The sequence below is a fragment of the Triturus cristatus genome, chromosome 4_2 (genome assembly GCF_964204655.1).
Source record: "Triturus cristatus chromosome 4_2, aTriCri1.1, whole genome shotgun sequence".
NCBI lineage: Eukaryota > Metazoa > Chordata > Amphibia > Caudata > Salamandridae > Triturus > Triturus cristatus.
The window spans coordinates 400076357-400097131 of NC_140586.1; the positions used below are offsets into that span (position 1 = coordinate 400076357).

General features: G+C 49.4%; 1 protein-coding gene across 2 annotated transcripts in view; it reads right to left on the reverse strand.

The window, feature by feature from the left end:
• Positions 1-20775, reverse strand: part of DPYD (dihydropyrimidine dehydrogenase) — a 3539101-nt gene that overhangs the window by 389448 nt on the left and 3128878 nt on the right. The gene's annotated exons all lie outside the window — the stretch shown is intronic.

Sequence of the window (20775 nt, forward strand, 5' to 3'; positions counted from 1 at the left end):
GTGAAGAACCAACCCCATCCGGCATATATCACTCCAGAACCTTGGGTAGGGGATAGGAATTTCAAGTTCGCCCAAGCTAATGACTCCACTCTTTATAACGCTTGGGAACAGGCACACTTCACTCAGGGAGTCCCTGACCCCAAGTTTTCCCGATTTCTTATCCAAGGTGGCTTATTGTATAGACAAGGCAACAAGGAAGACCCCCTACAACTCTTGGTTCCCACCACATTTAGGGAGCAAATCATGTTTTATTCCCATTTACTAGCAGGACACATCGGCAGTGAAAAAAAACACCCAGAATGTGTTGAGGCATTTTTACTGGCCCAGAATATATAAAGACATAAAGCAGCATTGTCTGTCTTGCGAGTTGTGTCAGAAGGAAAACACGCATCGCCCCCCTGCAGTCCCTTTACAACCTCCCCCCATTATAGGGACCCCTTTCACGAGAGTTGGCCTAGATCTGATAGGACCCTTACCCAAAACCAGAAGAGGGAACCAATACGCTCTGGTCATAGTGGACTACGCCACTAGATTCCCCGAAGCCTTCCCCTTGAGAGTCCCTACCTCCCGGGCTATAGCTGAGAAGTTCATTGAGCTGTTCTCCCGGGTGGGTTTCCCAAAGGATATTTTAACCGATGAGGGTACCCCGTTTGTGTCCAAATTAATGAAGGAGGTGTGCAGACTGGTGGATCTCAGACACATTAGAACATCGGTATATCATCCACAAACGGATGGACTTGTCGAGCGTTACAACGGGACCCTCAAGATCACGATAAAGAAGATGCTCTCTGTGAGTGGGAAAGAATGGGATCTCATGTTACCTTTGGCCCTGTACGCAATACAGGGACAAACTCAGAGCAGCCTCGGCTGTTCATCATTTGAGATGCTGTATGGGCGCCAACCCAGAACCCTACTCAAAATGACCAAGGAAGCATGGGAAAAAGATACAGGCGACGAACTAGGTATTCTTGAATATACACAGGCTCTAAAAAGCAAACTGGGGAAACTAAGGGAATTGGCCTACGCCAACTTGGAAAAAAGTCAAGAACGACAAAGGACCTGCTATGATAAAGGAAAAAAATGGAGGAAATTGGAAGTGGACGACTGGGCGTTGGTACTGTTACCCTCCTCTACCCGAAAATTTCAAACAGAATGGATGGGTCCCTATAGAGTCGTCGCGACCATCGGGAAGACCAGCTACAAGATCCAGGTTTCCCCTCGAAAGACTCAGGTATATCACATTAACCTTCTGAAGAAGTGGATCGGTCCGCCGCCGCAGAGCGCCCATCTCTCCGTACCAACGGGTTCTCCCTCACCCTCTACTTTGGGGGACCTAGTTGTGAATGACGACCTTAGACAGCAAGAGAAAGAAAGCCTACATGAAACCCTGGCACCTTTCTCCTCCTTGTTTTCGGATGTCCCTGGGAAAACCTCCCTGAGAGAACACTGGATCGACACCCCCGCGGGAGCAGTCATTAAAAAACGACCCTACCAGATACCCGCCGCCAAACGAATGGCGGTCCAGAAGGAGGTCCAAGAAATGCTACGTCTCGGGATAATAAGGCCATCCAGGAGTGACTGGTCTTCACCGATAGTGATGGTCCCAAAACCAGACGGAAGCACGAGGTTCTGTATGGACTTTCGCGCCCTAAACAACCTTTCTTCATTTGATGCCTATTCAATTCCCGAATTGACGAGCTTATCGAAAAGCTCGGAGAAGCCAAGTATATCAGTACCCTGGACTTGACCAAAGGATATTGGCAAGTACCACTATGAGAAGAAGACCGCAAGAAAACGGCCTTTGCAACACCGGATGGATTGTTCGAGTTTAACGTATTACCGTTTGGGCTACATGGCGCCCAGGCGACGTTTCAACGATTAATGAACGAGGTGTTAAGAGAACACCATTCCTTTACCTCGGCATACCTAGACGATATTATAATCTTCAGTCCCAGCTGGGAGAGCCACCTCTTACATATATCTTTGGTGCTTCAGGCCCTGCAGAAGGCGGGTTTACACGTGAACTCTAAAAAGTCCAGAGTGGGCTACCAAAAAGTGAAGTATTTGGGGTATGTCCTAGGGCATGGGGTCATCGAGCCCCAAATAGAGAAGGTCAGAGCCATTTCCGAAACCCCCTTTCCCACTAACAAAAAAGAGATGAGAGCTTTTTTGGGACTCATAGGCTACTATCGCCGGTTCATACCCTTATTCTCAGATATAGCATCCATTAACTGATACCCTAAAAAAGGAATCCAAGCCCCAGACATCCCACCTCCGCTATGTGGAAAGCCTTCAATTCCCTAAAAACAGTAATCCCCACCAGTCCTGTATTGTCATCCCCCGATTAAGACCGGCCTTTCATCCTACACACTGACGCTTCTGATTATGGGGTAGGGGCGGTGCTGTCACAATTGTCACCAGAAGGGATAGAACACCCCATCCTGTACATCAGTAGAAAACTATTTCCCCGGGAGGTGAAGTACCCCACAATAGAGAAGGAGTGTCTGGCTATCAAATGGGCTGTAGATAAGCTACGATACTATCTTGAGGGCCACCCATTCACCCTGTACACGGACCATGCCCCTCTGCAAAGGATGAGCCGCAATATGTCACAAAATCCCAGGGTTCTGAGGTGGTTTTTGACCCTCCAGCCTTTCTCCTTTACAGTATGCCATCGGAAAGGAATAGAGAATGGCAGTGCGGACTTTCTCTCCTGGTTTCCTCTCCCCGATCGGGAGATTCCAGGGGGGTGGTGTGTGACGAGGAGGCCCGTACAGACAAGGATGGGAACCTACCTCTGGTAACAGAGTGCATGAACAATCCCCTCTCCCCTCTCTCCCTCCAGCAGCCTGATGCCTGGGAAGCGGAACTTCACACACGAGCCGCTGGAGAAAAAGGGGGCCAGTGTTTCTTTAACTGGGCCGAGTTCTCATCATGCCCCGCCTACACCGATGACGTAGAAAAGGAGAGGAGCTCAAATCCAGGAAGTAGGGAGAGTTGGGGGTGTTCCTTATCCAACGACGACGAGAACGAGAGGAGAGAGATTGCTGGGGACGAACGTGAGAGAGAGACAGACGACGGAGGAACGTCTGCGAGACCGACCCCGAGGGTACCGGAGCCTGGAGGCCAACGACTCTGCGACTCGCCCCGCCACGTTTCAGGAGAAGCGTGGCTCCAACAAGTACGGGCACGTATCTCGGGTTGGGCGGGACGTAAGGGGCTGACAAAACCGTAAAAGCCGACTTCCCTTATACCCTATCCCGAACACCACCGACACCTAGAAGTTTGGAAAGAGCACTGTGTGACTCCTCACTACCCTTCCCTCACATAAAGCACGAAGTGAGCATCCGACTGATTCCAGTCTTCCTTTTCTTTTATTTCTCATACGCCGTGTTACTGAGAGCTGTCCTCCGGAGACGACGTCATCCTGGAGCGGACCAGACGAGGAAAGACCTTTCCTAGAGGCCGTGTGTCCCTGGAGCAAGAGTCGGACTCCCCCTTACCTTACTATAGATCGGCGATTTATAGACAAAGAGTCTTAAGACCAATAAAACCTTCGTTACCATCTACCGCTGTCTCTGTGTTTCCATCGGTCTCGCCACACCACCCCTCCCCCCTAACCCCAAACAATGCTTCCCCCTCCCTGCATCCCTGCCTGGTAGGTTTAGAACTACCCACCACCCCAACAGCAGAGTGCTGACAAACCCCAAGATCAAACCCATTAACTGTGAGGTCACGTGGTGCTAGCGCCCAGAAGTCTCCTCTTCCCGGGCCCATGGCAGTCTCAAGGTACACTGAGGGATAGAATAGTTCTGAAAGTTCTATTGTTCAGTAGCGTCTTGTCAGTGCTACTTTAGGCCGGCATGGAGAGTCCCTATGTGGTCTTTCCGACTGGAATTCCCAATCCCTATCTCCACCCGCCCCACATCATAGCAATGAGAAGATGGTTACCGACCAGTGCAGTCATGTAGTCCTTCATTTTCCGGCACTTGCAGTGTCGCTGCCAGGACTGGCAGAACGGGAGCCTCTGGATCGTGATGGCGAGTGATGCCTGCCCCTGCGCCTGCTTGAGGAATCTTTAGGGTGATATTCAGCGGTCCGACGTTTCAACTCCTCCCTGCTGCGCTGCAATGTGAGTGGACCCTCCTCCAGCCATCGTTGTGCCTCCTCAGGTGCCGTGAAAAACCATGGCTTCTCTCCGTCAATGACCTTCAGCTTGGCAGGGAAGAACATGATGTACTTAATGCCCTTGTCTCGGAGAGCCCGTTTGATGCCTTCGAAAGAGCGTCTTTCTCGTTGCACCTTCAAGGTGAAGTCCGGAAAGAATCGGATTGTTGCATTGTCATACTTAAGGTCTCCAGCTACTCTTGCAGCTTGCAGGATCGCATCTCGGTCACGAAAGTTCAGGATGCGTGCTATGATGGTACGCGGTGGCGCCCCAGGCTTTGGCTTCGGGACCGGGGCTCTGTGTGCTCTTTCAATGGAGAATAATGGGGAGAGTCTTTTGGGCTTTAGATGATTTAGGATAAGATCTTCGAGGAAGAGGTCCACACTGGGTCCCTCCGTCCCTTCCGGCACTCCCACTACCCGTATGGTGTTGCGACGGGCCCTTCCTTCCTGATCGAACAGGCGAAGCGCCATCTCTTTATGGTGGTGAATTAGTTGTTGGACCTTTTCTTCCAATTTACGTGTCGCAGTCTGGAGCTCTTTGACATTCCCCTCCATAGCCGTGACCCTGTCGGAGGTCTTCCTCATGTCTGCTCTCATGAGATTCATCTCTATTGTGACCTTATCGATTTTTGTCTCCAGGTTAACGCTGACTGTCTGTATCGCTGCCATAATTGACGCAAGAGACGGTTCCTCTATGGGTGCATTTTCTCCATTTGTTCCATCCGGCGCCGCAGGCTGGCGAGGCATCGCATATTTGTCCATCTTGTTGAGTTGGACAGTCGCTGCAGCGCCTTTAGGTTTCGTCATAGTGCTCTGTAGCCGCACCCTAAGCGATATGAGACCGTCAGGGAGAGTCCCAATATATTGGATCGTGGCAAGTGCTGTCTTGGAAGTAGGTGCGGGCAGTAGGTGTCGCTTAATGTCAGTCCGAGGCAGTCCAGGCCGCAGAGGCGGTCACCTGCCAGTCCAGACTCCACTGCAGCACCGCACGGCTTCCACTGGGTCACGCTTGATTCCAGTTCATCCCCCCCCGCAGTCTCGCAGTTTGGTTCCCAATTTAGAAGCTGCTTTAGGGGCAAAGGGCCAGGATGACAGGCGGTCAGACTGTATGGTGGGGTCTCATTTGTGGCCTTGCACTGTGTTCAGCCCCGTCCCGCCCGATCCTCATGCAGTGCCAGTGAAGGGAAGTGGGAAGAGCAAGGATACATGCCCGGAGTCTTCCTGCCGCGCGTCTTCACCCTCCTGGGGGTTGCACTCCTCCTCACAAGCCCAGACGCCAACAGCTGCACTCCGATTGTGACTCCCCCAAGTAGCCACAGTGTTGCCCGTTGCCTTGCCCCCGTGCCGCTTCGATGTGCCCCAAATTATGCCGCCAGTCAATGCTGCAGGCAAGCCTTGGGGGGTCGGGCGTCAAGCTTCCAGTTCACACGGGGGAGGGGAGGGGGGAAGGTCTCCCGCTGTCGCCCCAGGTCCCACCATGAAGGAGGTCCATGGTTGCTGCAGATAGACGGCGCTCCTAGGGGGGTCGTCGGTACCTGGCGCGCAGTCAAGAGAGGGAAGGCCCGCAGCCGCGGTCCTCTCGCAGTCGTAGGTCCCGGCCCTGGGTTTCACTGCGGGTCTTCGGGTTATGAGACTCCGCCCTCCCACGACGTGGCCGACCCGCCGTTTTCGATTTCAGCACCCCTCTGATAATGAAGCTGTAGCGGAAGGCAGGATCCCAAAAAGCGATCCCAGGCCCGCTCCTTGTCCTCCGGTGCCGCCTGCGTGCTTATAATGCCCTCAAGATGCCGGATTTAGGATCGGATTTTGCCGGTTATGCCGCAGGTCCTGACGGAGCTCCGGAGCTACGCCGCCATTGCAGTCGGTGCCAAGCCACGCCCCCCCAGCACCAATTCTTGACTGTTTGGGTAAAGTGTATTTTGGCGGTGCTTACACAAAGAGACAGTGAGCATGTAGAGTAAAATGCAGGCATGCCTTAACACATTCAAGAAATGCCTTCGAATGTTCAGTTAAAGTGGTAGGGCTGGGGAAGACTGGAAGTCCTAGGTCAATCAAGCATTGACAGAGCCAACAGATTTGATGTGTGTATGCAGAGCAGATGGGATGTGCACACGCCGTACAAATATCACGCCTACTGTACAAACGAGCAGACAAAAGCATTGAAAAAATGGGTTGTGGGAGGGCGGGTCGGATATACAGACGCGGAGGCTGAATATATTTTCCCAGGGAGAATATTTTATTATCAGGAAGGTCACTCTTTGATGTGGCTGTTGGGAAGGTATCATGTCCTATCCGTGGAGATGTACTGGGGTAACGCTGTTCATCGTCGTCTTCCTCTGAGCTGGAGCTCAATGGCATCTGCCTAGCTTCTTCGGCCGTGGTTGGATCCTCCCGAAGGCTCATAAAAGGAGGAAACAGCGGGCCGTCAGTATCAGGGTCATTCAGTACATATAGGCGTTACTCTACCCGTCACCTCACCCGTGTTTCTTAGTCTGGGTTTTCTGCTTTCCGGAACAAATTTTCACCCCCGCTGATTCGCTAAGGATAGGGTTGGAGAGTGGTGTGCTTTAGAACCCAATGTGTGCAGCTTCTGAGTTATAACACCAGAAGAAAAATAAAAGGGGGGGGGAAAGGGTGTGACAGGAAAAACCAGCGTGGTGAGGAAGGCTGAACGATGCTCAGGGGTAAAGGAAATGCCGGAATAATCACGACTGTGCTCAGGAAGAAAATATACGGGGTTGCAGGAATAATGGTGCAACACTCGATAAAATGAACTGATCCGTGCCCGGGGTCCCGCCCGTACCCTTTCCACCCCGCTCCCTCTGTTCAGTCTCCTCCCTCCTCCCCACTCCCTGCCGGTCTTTCCCCTGGAGCCTCGTCACTCACCGGCCTCGCCGTAACTCTCCTGAGTTGCGGCCGCTCCACAGCCTCCTCCGGGGGACACCACCAGTCTTCGCTCCAGAACTCTTCCGGATCTTCCGATTCGGTTCCGCCTTCGTTCCCGACCTGGTCCGGCTCGCCGTCGTTCCGCTCCTCGTCTCTCTGCTTCGCCTCCCTCGTCCTTCGACTTCCTGCTCCTACTCCGATCCGAGAGAGCACTTCCTGGGTCAGGTCTCCTTTTCGTGGCTGATGAGTACAGCTTCCGGGGTTAGCCCCACCTTCTTCCGTCCTCTCGCCTGTCTGTGAGAAGAGACGAGAGGGGGGTGTGGTTGGCGGATGTTCTGGAGTCTCGTTCCGGGGTTTCTGTTCTCTATCCGGCGTTCGCATTCCCCGTACCACAGGTAAGGAAGGAGTTTTGCGTTGCGCCCCCGGCCCCACCCCCTCACATCCCCTTTCCCTTGCTGTCTTACTACTAGGGCCAGATTCTTGGGGGTATCTTGACAGGAAGTCCACATTCCCTTGTTCTGTTCCCTTACGATGTTTAGTCTGGAATCGATAGGGTTGTAAGGCTAGGAACCATCTCATCACCCTTTCGTTGTTACCCTTGTTTCTAGACAACCATTCTAAGGGGGCGTGGTCTGTATATAGGGTGAATTCTCTTCCTTCGAGATAATATCTTAAGGTCTCTATCGCCCATTTAATTGCCAGAGCCTCTTTCTCTATCACGGCATATCTGCTCTCTCTTGGAAACAGTTTTCTGCTGATGTAGGTGATGGGTCTTTCTTCTCCCTGGTTAGATATCTGGGATAACACGGCTCCTATACACTGGTCGGACGCATCAGTCTGTAAAACGAATGGAAGGGAATAATCCGGACTGACTAACACTGTGTCGGAGGTAAGGGATGTCTTCAAGGTTTCAAAAGCTTGCACGACCTCAGGGGATGGGTTTTTCAGTCTGATTTCTGTGTTTACGGCCTTCTGCAGAAGGTTAGTGAGGGGGATAAAGCGTCGGTAATAACTGAGTAACCCCAAAAAGGACCGGAGATCCTTCTTTGTTAGGGGCAAAGGAATCTGGGAGATGGCAGACAATTTGGTGTCCTGGGGTCTACTGACGCCTTCCCCCAATAAATACCCTAGGTATTTTATGGTTTGAGCCGCCAGATGGCTTTTGGCAGGATTGATTTTGAGGCCATAGGCTCCTAACGCCTGTATTACTTGTGATAATTGGGACATGTGTTGGGTCCAGGAATTGCTATAGATGACTATATCATCAACGTAGGCTCCGGCATACTCCTCATGGGGCCGTAAGATTAGGTCCATGGCTCTTTGGAAAGTAGCCGGAGCTCCGTGTAACCCGAAGGGCAACACTTTGAATTGAAATAGGCCATTGGGCATGGAAAAAGCGTTTTTCTCCCTATCTTGTGGGCGTAGGGGTATTTGCCAATACCCTTTACAGAGATCAAGGGTGCTGATATATTGGGCTCGTCCTATCCTTTTGACCATCTCATCTACTCTGGGAAGAGGATAAGTGTCAAATTAGGATATTTTGTTCACTTCCCTGAAGTCAATACAAAAGCCTACCGAGCCGTCGGGCTTTGGCACTAGCACAATTGGGGAATTCCATTCACTTATGGACGGTTCGATAATGTCCATTTGTAACATCTTGTGGATCTCATCTTTAATGGTGTTTCGCCGAGCCTCGGGTACCCTATAAGGTCTGAGACGTACCTTTTTTCCTGGGGACGTCCTAATTGCATGTTCTACCAGGGATGTTCTCCCTGGGGACAGGGAGAAGTTATGTTGGAGGTGGTCAGTTCCTTTCTCAATTCAGGGTTTAAGGTGGAATCTATACACCCGACAAACAGCGGGGAAGGGTCTTCTACTCGGGCAATACCCACTGGTAAGGGGCCTTCCCATCTCTTTAGTAAATTAATATGGAAGACTTGGGACACGCCCCGTGTAGGATCTGTCTCTACGCGATAGGTCACTGGCGTCACTTTTGCGGTCGCCTTGCCATTGCCCCAGTAGTTTGTGATCTGATGAAGCCATCATTAACAGTACTGAATCTCCTACATTAAAGGACCTTTCTTTTGCCCCTTTATCATACTGTCTCTTTTGGTTTACCTGAGACGTCTCCAGGTTGTTGCGGACTATAGCTCGAATTTGACCTAGGCGGGTTCTCAGAGTGAATACATAATCCACTAATGGTTTGCTGTTATCTGGTTCTAGTAATTACCCATCTGGTTCGGTCTCCCATTTTTCTTGGGCCATCTCCAGCAAGGTTCTTGGCTGGCGCACATACAGGAGCTCGAACGGGGAATATCCAGTGCTTTTCTGCACTTTACATCGTATGGCGAATAATGCTAGGGGCAGCATATCCTCCCATTTTCTGGTTTCTAGGTCAAATAATTTTTTTAAGGTGGTCTTGAGGGTGGCGTTATACCGCTCCACTAACCCGTCTTTTTGAGGGTGATAGGCGGCTGTTCTAATTTGGCTAATCCCTAGTTGAGCACACACCTGTTTCATGATTTTGTACACAAAGGGTGTCCCTTGATCCGTCAGGATCTCTTTTGGGAATCCTACTCGGGAGAACACTCTAATCATGGCATTGGCAATATTGGTGGCGTCGGGGCGACGTAGGGCTATTGCTTCTGGAAATCGGGTGGCGTAATCGACAATGACCAGCACATATCGACACCCGCTTCTGGAGGGCAACAAGGGACCTATAATATCCATCCCCACTCTGCTGAAAGGTTCGTCTATGATAGGCAAGGGACGGAGGGGAACAGGGGGGGGTTCGGTATCTGCTAGTCTTTTGGCATATAGGACATTCCTTGCAGTATTTTCTAATTTGTTGGTATATGCCAGGCCAGTAAAAGCGTTCCATGATCTGTTTCTCTGTTTTGTCGGTTCCAAAATGTCCCCCCAACAGATGACTGTGTGCCAGAAATAACACCTTTTCTTGGAACGGCCCCGGTATTAACAGCGGAGGTTGCTGTGTAGGGTTTCCCTTCCTGTATAGCAATCCCTTTTTGATAAAAAAAATAGGGACCTACTCGTTGGGGTTCCTCACTATCTAAGGCGGAGTTCCAGGCTTCTTGCAGTACGGGATCCTCCCTTTGTGCGGCATGAAAGCTCCGATCCATTTCCCACGGATTATCCTCCTGTAAGACGGGTAAAACCATGGGGTTTTTCTTTTTCTCCGCTCTCTTTTGCTTCCGGCTCTTCCGTGGTTTGGAGTGTGGCCACTCCGGTTCCTCTTCTTTCGAAAAAGGAGCTGAGCTCCACCAATCCTCATCTGGTTTCGTGGAACTCTTCAACATTTGAGGCAGGTTCGGATAATCGCTTCCCAGGATGACTTGTTCTGGCAGATTGGGTATGAGACCCACCTTCAGGGGGGTTCCCAGATCATTTTGATGTTGTATCTGGACATTTGCGGTGGGATACTGTTTCGTGTCTCCGTGCACACAGCGGATAGCCACGGTTTCCCCACTGGGTTTTATCCAGGGTTCCAAGTCCTGTGGCCTAACCACACTCTGGCGACAACCCATATCAGCTAATGCCATAGCTGCTCGTCCATTCACGGTTACTTGACAGTGATATGGGGGCAATCCTTTTGTTGAATAAGAGCAATAATAGTTACGTGCCACTCCTATTTCCATGGGTTCTTCCTTTTGGGGGCAGAACCTTGCAATGTGACCCATCCCACCACAATGAAAACATTGAGGTCCTGGAGTGGGAGGCCGTATTATCGGGGTGCCTGGTATGATGGTAATGTGATCGGGTTTCCTTACCACCGGAGGTCGAGGGGACCTATGGGTAGCATGTCCTCCCATTTTCCATGGTTGGTCCTCCCTCCCCTTTTGTATCTCTTGCGCCCAGCTATATGCACTGGCTATCTCCACGGCAGTCTCCAGTGTGAGATGGGCCTGTTGTCGTACCCATCTCTGTATGGGTGGATGAAGAGAAGTCAGATACTGTTCTAGATATATCTTTGCCATAATACCATTTTTATCTGTGGTGGCAGGTTTCAACCATCGATCGGTCATGTCCTTCACCCGGAAGTATAGTGCTCGAGGAGTTTCCTGAGGACCTTCTTTGATTTGCCGCAGTTTTATCCGATAGGATTCGTCATCTATTCCCAAGCGCTCCATGATACATTGCTTGATATCTGCATAAGGCACGACTCCTTGTACGGTGGCGGCTTGATAAGCCGCTTGGAGATCACCGGAAAGGAGGGGACCCAGATATTGACCCCATTTGTCTGCCGGCCAGGCCGCTGCCATAGCAATGCGCTCAAAATTATTAAAAAAGAAATCAGGATCCTCTCCATGTACATATCGCTGGAGAACCATAGAAGGAAGGGTGGTAGGTCCCCGCTGATGGCCTAATACCTCTGTGATCTTATCCATGGCGGCTCCATGTGACTGGCTTTGTCTGGTAAGAGCCTGTTGGATTTTACCTCGATCTTCCTCTACCACTGTCAGGAACCTTTCCATAACTTTCCCCAGATGTTCCTGGTTCGCCGCCATCTTCGCCAAAGCAGCCTCCATGTCTCCGCTGGATCCCACTTCTGACACCACCTGTGGGAGGGCGGGTCGGATATACAGACGCGGAGGCTGAATATATTTTCCCAGGGAGAATATTTTATTATCAGGAAGGTCACTCTTTGATGTGGCTGTTGGAAAGGTATTGTGTCCTATCCGTGGAGATGTACTGGGTAACGCTGTTCGTCGTCGTCTTCCTCTGAGCTGGAGCTCAATGGCATCTGCCTAGCTTCTTCGGCCGTGGTTGGATCCTCCCAAAGGCTCATAAAAAGAGGAAACAGCGGGCCGTCAGTATCAGGGTCATTCAGTACATATAGGCGTTACTCTACCCGTCACCTCACCCGTGTTTCTTAGCCCGGGTTTTCTGCTTTCTGGAACAAATTTTCACCCCCGCTGATTCGCTAAGGATAGGGTTGGAGAGTGGTGTCCTTTAGAACCCAATGTGTGCAGCTTCTGAGTTATAACACCAGAAGAAAAATAAAAGGGGGGGGAAAGGGTGTGACAGGAAAAACCAGCGTGGTGAGGAAGGATGAACGATGCTCAGGGGTAGAGGAAATGCCGGAATAATCACGACTGTGCTCAGGAAGAAAATATACGGGGTTGCAGGAATAATGGTGCCGCACTCGATAAAATGAACTGATCCGTGCTCGGGGTCCCGCCAGTACCCTTTCCACCCCGCTCCCTCTGTTCAGTCTCCTCCCTCCTCCCCACTCCCTGCCGGTCTTTTCCCTGGAGCCTCGTCACTCACCGGCCTCGCTGCAACTCTCCTGAGTTGCGGCCGCTCCACAGCCTCCTCCGGGGGACACCACCAGTCTTCGCTCCAGAACTCTTCCGGATCTTCCGATTCTGTTCCGCCTTCGTTCCCGACCTGGTCTGGCTCGCCGTCATTTCGCTCCTCGTCTCTCTGCTTTGCCTCCCTCGTCCTTCGACTTCCTGCTCCTTCTCCGATCCAAGAGAGTACTTCCTGGGTCAGGTCTCCTTTTAGTGGCTAATGAGTACAGTTTCCGGGGTTAGCCTCACCTTCTTCCGTCCTCTCGCCTGTCTGTGGGAAGAGACGAGAGGGGGGTGTGGTTGGCGGGTGTTCTGGAGTCTCGTTCCGGGGTTTCTGTTCTCTATCTGGCGTTCGCATTCCCCGTACCACATGTAAGGAAGGAGTTTTGCGTTGCGCCCCCGGCCCCACCCCCTCACATGGGTTGTTTTGTTTTATAACTCCATAGCACTCCCTACAGAAGCCACACTGCAATCCAGCATTCTTCCAAATACGTACACCCTGTGGTGCAGCGTGTTACCCAGTCAATATTGTGCTTTAGAGGCTCATCATGGGAATGAAGCACTAAATGCATCTACAGAAAGGTACAAGCAAACAACTCTAAAAAGGAAGCTGTAGCGCTGTAGTAAGGGGATATGTGAAGCCTTTACCAAATCGCTGCTAGAATAGCAAGAATCATCAGGACTTGGAAGACATCAAATAATCTACATGTGCTAGAATTAAGTCATCCATAGTGGCTGTCAAAGACTACTAAGCACACAGCTGCATAATGCAAAATATACGATCTAGTATTATGATCCACTTAAGGGCTCCAGTAACTCCCAATTTTGTTTCTTTTCAAGCCAGAATAATTATTTGCATGTATTTAGTTTCAGGCGACTCCATTCAAGCACTAACTGGTGTGTATTTGTTTTAGGAGATATTAGAAGAAAAGATACTTTGATTCTAATCAAAAGCAAAAAAAACACAAGAGGGGCCGAAGAAGGCAGAGAAAGGTGGAAACGTGTGACAAAGGGAACAAACAGCAATGATGGCTCAGGCACGAATGACTTAAGAAGCCCCACAAAACTCGACGACCTTCGCTACAACAAGCCTCTAGGCAATGGGAGGGGGAAGGGTAGCACTGCGGTCTGGTAGCAAAAGGGGACAGACAGGGAGTAGAGCACAGCTGTACTGACCTCACAGGGTAGCGCTTTTTAAAAGCACTCTTAAAGAAGTAAAAAATGAGTCCGATAACAGTGCCCTACAATGCCCGCTGCTAAAGCTGAAAGGTAGTTGGGCAGTTTGCTCAGGGAGGCCTAAATACCGGAAGAGAAATGCATCGACTTCATGAATGGGGGAGGACAAAAGATGGAGCAAAGATGGTACCAGCAAATGACAAGCGTTTGGTTTGACTGCAAGCACATTTGTAGCTACAGCGTGTCTCCTTCGAGATAGCGCATGTGTGCCGTTTAGAGCCGAGACCTAAAAAGGGATGAGCAACCCTGCCAGGCTGCCCATCTTTCTAGTATTTCACATAGTCTGTTCAATAACATGTCCCTGTTTGATAAAAAGAAAAAAACCACTGAATGAAGATAAACTTGCAATATATAACAAACATTTGCAATGCAATCGGTCTCGCATTTTCCTTGCAGCACATTATCCCTGGTGCTTAAACCATTGGCTCAAATTAAGCAGGTATTGTGGTGCAAGGGAGAAATAAAATAAAAAAAGAGGCATAGGGGCAGAGCGAAGTACAGAGAGCTATTGCAAAGAGGGGTCCCATATATTGTATTTAGCACAGGGTCCAAGGTCCAAGGTCCAAAAGCTCTGCCCAGTGGGCAAGGGGGTGCAGAGGGAGGGTGTGACTTAAGGGTGGGGATTAAAGGCACAGGACAGGTGTGCAGTTTGTAAGGGCGTGGAATTGGAAGGAATGATGTGTGAGGAAGGACGCTAGAAGGGAAGAGGTATTTAAAACGAGGTGCGCATGCCAAGTGTGCCAGAGACGGGTAGTTTTGGAAAGGGGTTAATGCAGAAAGACACCTAAGGAGGAAATTTAAAAGAGGTAATTGAGGAGGGTGGGCATCTTTGGTTACTGTTGAAGAGAACTAAATGTCTCCGAGCCCGCCAAAGCAAAAACCCAGGTATTGTGGTGGAAGGGAGAAATAAAAAAAAAAAGAGGCTGAGGGGCAGAGCGAAGTACAGTGAGCCATGATAGAGGTGGAAAAGAGTAATGACGGAGATGGACAGAACGAGAGAGAGTGAGAGAAAGAAGGAGATGTGAGAGAGAGAGATGGAGATGGACAGCGAGAGGGGGGAGGGACAGAGAGAGAGAGACCGGGAGAGGGGGAGCAGGACAGAGGGGGGCTTATAAGGGGAGCGAGCGACGGAGGGAGAGTTGGAAGAGAGGGGGCGCGGGTAAGCCAGCACGGCTGTAAATCCGGAGACCCCCTTGTGCATAGTAATAATTAATGCAAAAGCTATGATAGTTCTTGTTTAAAAAGTGTTTATGTGTTAAATATTTTAATTATAATAATCTTATGTTGGCAGTGTAACTGTAAAGAAAATCACAAGATACTGTATAAGTTACTGCTGAAGCCAACCACCAATGATCACACAAAACACTCAAAAGAAATGAAAATTTGTGAACATACAACAAATTCCTATTAATTAACACACTCGCTCAGCTGCATGGCAAAGCAAGGCCATCTTTGTATTCAGAAGGACATGGAGTGAGAATTAAAAAGGCAGTGCACAAATATTCTATATTCCATATTAAGGAATGCAACTGACAATTATACCAATTTAGGGGTGAAGGGATTGGAGGGGGGGAGGCAAAGAATGGAAAGGAGCAAAAAAAACATTAGTCAGATAACGGTCTCGCTCTGTGCTGAGCGGGGCTGGGAGCTGCTCTTACCCACGGTGGACCTGCAAACCTTGCAGAAGGTGTTGTCGGTGAAGCACTCCACCGGGCTGGTCTTGCCCACCCGGCAGGAGCCAATGGTGATCGCCTGCAGCTTGTTGTTAGACGGTCACAGTGGCTGCTTTCCTGCCCTGAGGGACTGACGGCCTCCTGGAGCCGGAGAGCTCCGATTTGTGTAATAAAGTGATTGTGGGGTGAGGCGGTGGGAATTAATGCGGCTCCTTTGTGCCCACTCGCTGCGGCATGGCTCCGGCTCAAGGGAGCCAGCCTTGTTGATGGCAAAGGTGGAGCGGGGAGATAAGTGCGGACAGCAGCTATTAAAGCGAAACTGCAAATCCCACAATGCAACATGAGCTGGGCTTGTCTAAAGTAATCGCCCAGGTAGTGGTGAGGTGTGGGTGCCACCAATAAAGGACATGGGCTTCCTTCCAGAAGGTAACATCCCGGAAACAACATAGCCCCAAAGCAGCAGCGGTCTCCATGTTTGTTAAACAAGCACTAGCAATGCATGAAAACCAAACACCCCCTATCCATATTACTTCCTGTTTATGCTCGTGCAAGACTTTTGGCGCATGCGTACGATATGAAGGAGCGTGCGCATGTTAATGCGCACTACTTTAAAAACAAGCATTGCAATGCAATACTGCTCGCATTTACGCAAGAGTTATTGCATTACAAATGAGAGTGCGGCCATTTAAGAAGACAAGAACGGGAGTAGAGTGGGTGATGGGGGGGTCAAGAAGTGATGAACTGCAGGAGGGGGAGGGGGGATATAGGGCATAAAATAATCTTTTAGTAAAGGAGCCAATAGCCTCGGATGTGCACAAATTACGCCATGGCCGTCAGGAGGAGGGACTAACAAGTGGAAAACCAATCAGAAGGCAGCATCTAAGATTGAAGCCGATGAAAACGTAGACGGAAAGTGGACGGAGCTTCCCCCCACAATACTGTATACAGTATCTCTCTACGAGACAGCCTAGCCGAGACCTACAAAGCTACAGCTGGTAACATCTGCAATATAATCCTATATTTAGGTTGAGCATGGTAAGTTTCCTATAGACAAATCTGGGTAGGGCATAAGGGGAGTGTGTTAAAAAAGCAGCCTTTCCAATGTAACTCCCATGGAATCACTTCAAACTTGAAACAGAACTGGAGCTTTGCTTAGAGAAATGCCTTTGCTTGGTTGGGTGTTTATTAGTTTTTGAGAAATTCTCATTATTGAATTGTGCATTGGAGGACTTCAAGCATTAGAAATTCGAGTGATCTGGACTGCTAGTCCACCTATAGAAAATAAACATTATTCCGGGAACAATTAGCCGACGGAAATAAAAAATAAAAAAAAGAAATCAGATTAGATGACAAAATCTTTTCTTCCATTGTCCCTTTACACATTTTTCACTTTGGAAAAAAATACAAAAATGTATTCTACACTTTGGAAAAAATATTCATTTAAAATAAGGGCTGAGCATTTCTGCTGCAGCAATGTGACCAGCAGTAAGATTGGACTGCACTGTTCCACCTCCCCAGGGTGAGATCAGCAACTACTATGGAAAGGTTTCTGAAAGAGGCACAAGATACGAGAGATACTGACTTCTCACTGGAGATAAAACTGCACCCCTGAGAAATCCTAGAACATACTGCAAATAGCCAATAAAAACCGAACATATTTTCTATCCTTTCACCTGCTGAAACATTTTTATATACTGTGAAAATATTGTTTTCATAAACAGAGATGTGGCATTTAAGGGTAGGACTTCTTCACTGACAAGACTTTTTATAAATATTTCCCAGTTCTACGTAAAACATGACTATATATTGTGTATTAACTAATGAGTGTACAATTGCCTTTTTGAAAATATTTTTTTGTCTTTTTTTATGAGTAAACCATTTTAGGTCTGGAAAGAAATGATAGTACCAAGATTTATTTTTTGCATTTCTTTTGTTTTCAGTGTGTACCATTTGGTGTCTTTTTACTCTACCTGCAATGGCAGAATTACCATGAATTAAATAAGTGTTCTGGATGATGATAACATCGTCACAAAGTCAGTGTTCTGGCAGGTAAATAACGTGCAGCATAAGCAAACCAAAGTATGTGGCCTTTGTTTTACCCAGCCACACACAAGAGGGCATAGATGTCAGTGTGACACCCCCTGTAATGCAAATTAGAATAATGGCTGTTATAAGCCTTCTGCTCCAACATTTGAATGTTTCTCAACAATCAATCAAATGGTATTTGTGCTGCTTTTCACCCATGAGGGTATTCAAGAGCGTTTTTTTTTCTGCTTTGCGGAGTCAGTCGAACAGCCAGGTTTTCAGACCCTTTCTGATTCCCGCACGGAGGGGAAGGCAGTTCCAGGTCATGGAAGCCAGGTATGAGAAGTAGGGTCCGCCACTCTTGCATCAGCGGATGTAGTGGGTCTGGGCAAGGGAGAGGGAGGTGGAGCCCAGTTGTCTGTGGGACTGGTGGATGTTCACCCAACGGTTGATGTACGCTGGTCCCTAATTGTAAAGGGCCTTGTAGGCATATGTTAGCATTTTGAACTTGCATCTTTTGTGGACGAGGAGCCAGTGGGGCTTCCATAGGTGAGGGGTGATGTGGCCCATCTTGGGAGGTCATGGACGAGTATGGTGGCTGAGTTCTGAATGGTCTGTAGTCTCTTTAGCATGTGTGAGGGGATTCCAACATAGAGGGTATTGCCATAGTCTAGGCGGCTGGCGATGACGGCCTTAGCGACGATGCGTCTGGGGCTGGCAGGGATCTACTTGAAGATTTTTCAGAGCATGCTGAGAGTGAGGAAGCAAGTTGGGGATACTCCTCTGATCTGGATTTTCATGGTGATTTTGCTGTCCAGGATGATACAGAGGTTCCTGGTGTGTTCTGGGGGTGGAAGTCCCAGATCTGCTGGCCACCAGGAGTCCATCCAAGGGGATGTGTTGCTCCGAAACATGAGTACCTCCATTTTGTCAATGTTGAGTTTGAGGCAGTTGTTCTGCATCCAATGGGCAATGCTGGTCATGCATTAGTGAAAGTTGGCCCTGGTGGTGGCGGGGTCTGAGCATAGCGAGAGGATGAGCTAAATGTTGTCAACGTATGATATGGTGTTCATTACATAGGTCCTGACCAAGTTGGCTAGTGGGGTCAGATAGGCATTGAACAGGATAGGGATGAGTGAGGACCCTTAGGGGATGCTGCCGATGATCTTCTTGGAGTTTGAGGTGTCGGGTGGAAGGTGGACACCCTGGGATCTTTAGGTGAGGAAGGATGTGATCCACTTAAGGGCGTCCCCTTGCACATGTATCTGCTGGAGCCTTTTAAAGAGGGTGTAGTGGGACACAGTGTCAAAAATGCCAAGAGGTTGAGGAGGATCAGGTCTAGGAGTGTCCTGATGTCATCAGTGGCTCCATTAGGGCGGTTTCTGTGCTGTGGTTCGAGCTATACCCAAATTAGGACGAGTCCAGGAGTTTGTTGCTCTCTATGTAGTTTGTTGGTTGGTGGTTGATCACTTTCTTCAGGACTTTGGCAGGGAACAGGAGAAGGGAGATGAGCTAGTAGTTCTTGAGATCTTTTGGGTCTGTGGATGTTTTTTTGAGGAGTCATTTGACTTCTGCGTGTTTCCATTCTTCTGGGTAGTTGGCAGAGGTGATGGAGGTGTTAAGATGGAGTGAGTTCTTTGCTGATAGTTTGGTTCCCTAGCTTGAACATGTAGTGGAGACAAGGGTCCTTGGTTGTTCCTGAGTGGATAGAGCTCATAATGGCAGAGGTGGTCTGTATGGTGAGTTGGTCCCATGTAGTGATCTTGAGGTTCGAGTGGGAGTCGGTGAGGTTGAGGAGGCTGTGAATGCTGGTGACGGGCGGTTACAAGTCAAAGTTTTTCTGTTTCTCCCTTTTTAATTTAGAACATTCTACCCTCAGTTTGGTGGAATGTTCTAATAGCTTTACAGTCCTTCTACCTCGGCTATACCAGTTGTGAAAGGCTCTCTCCCATTGTAGACCCATGCTGTGGCTCAAGCCTGTAAATCAGGTTTAGGGCCTTAAACAAATGGTATTGCCCTTGGCAGTGGGATACACTGAACAAGTGAACATTAGTGCTTTTTAGGAGAGTAGGATCTGCACTTATGTTGCCCCCACTTTTTTTCTGATGTATACACTGGTTTCTGGCTATAGTCTGACTGGGTCCCTGCTAATCAGGGCCCCGGTCTCTCTGTTCTCTCAAAACAACTTTGAGTGCCTACTAGATGCACTAGTGATTGGATACTGGTACCTTATGAGCCCCTAGTATATGGTACCCTAGGTACCAAGGGAATAGGTACTTCACAGGCCTACCAGGGGCTGAAGCATGTTTTATGCCACCCCTGGGAAGCAGACTAAATCTGACACCACAGGCCTGCTACTGCAGCCTGGGTGAGGTAGTGTTAGCACTCCTCACTGAGGTATATGTTTCTATATCTCACCATACACACACATATAAACCTATCAGTCACCCCTATGGCAGGCCCTATCAATCCTGAGGGCAGGGTGCTTGGTTTACAATGTGAGGGGGTGCCTCTGCATGAGCAGGACCCCTTTGCAGCTGGCAGGGTCTATTCCTTGTGGCTGTTTGTGGATGCGGTTAAACCATATACTCTTAAGTGCATTATAAATGCTAACTTTGGAATGACTGCATCAAAACATGTCGTGTTTGGTGTCAAACAACTTGGAATCATACCCCCACATCAGTCCATGATGTGAGAGCATGATCCCACCCTTCTAGATGGGACGACATGTGCCTACTGTGGTAACACGGTAGAAATCTGAAAGAGCCCTGGCATCACAAAATGGATGCCACCAGCACAGACACTGGGCTGCCCTCCTGCTGCTGACTGAAACTCGCAGTGGAGGAGGCCCAACAATAGGCATCCTGTCACAGGAAGGTGACACCACCTTCCAGATAGGATTTAGTGTATTGGGGCTGGGTGGGTGCACTTCTAGAGTGCTTTGAAGTCCTGCACTGGGGGAGCAGTAGGCTCCTCTGTGCATATGCCAGCTCAAACCGGTTCAGGGGTTACCTGTCCCTGCTCTGGCGCAAAACTGGACAAAGGGAAATAGGTGTAACTACCCCCTACCCTGACCCTCCCAGAGGAGTGGTCATAGAGCTAGTCCCTCCCCTATCTTCAGTATAAGATAGCCAACCTTGCCGTTGCAAAGTAGATAACCCTGGACAATGCTCTACAAAGAAGAATCCTAGCCCTTCGGTGTTCCACTACCTTTGGAAGACAGAAGAATCTCCCTTGGAGTCAAGGAGTGACTCCCCTGCTTGGCAGGCACCAAAAACTTGATTCAATGGTCGCAATCTTTCCCGCTCCCGCCGAAGTCCGAAGTCCCTGCAGCCCTGGAAGTAAATTTCCTGACTTCTCGACGGCCATTGTGAGTCCCCAGCAGAGCTGAGGCAAGTGGACCCCACGAGTGACGAGGAACAGCAATACCCGGATACCGTGCACTATTGTCAAGTGCAACCCCTTCATGACCT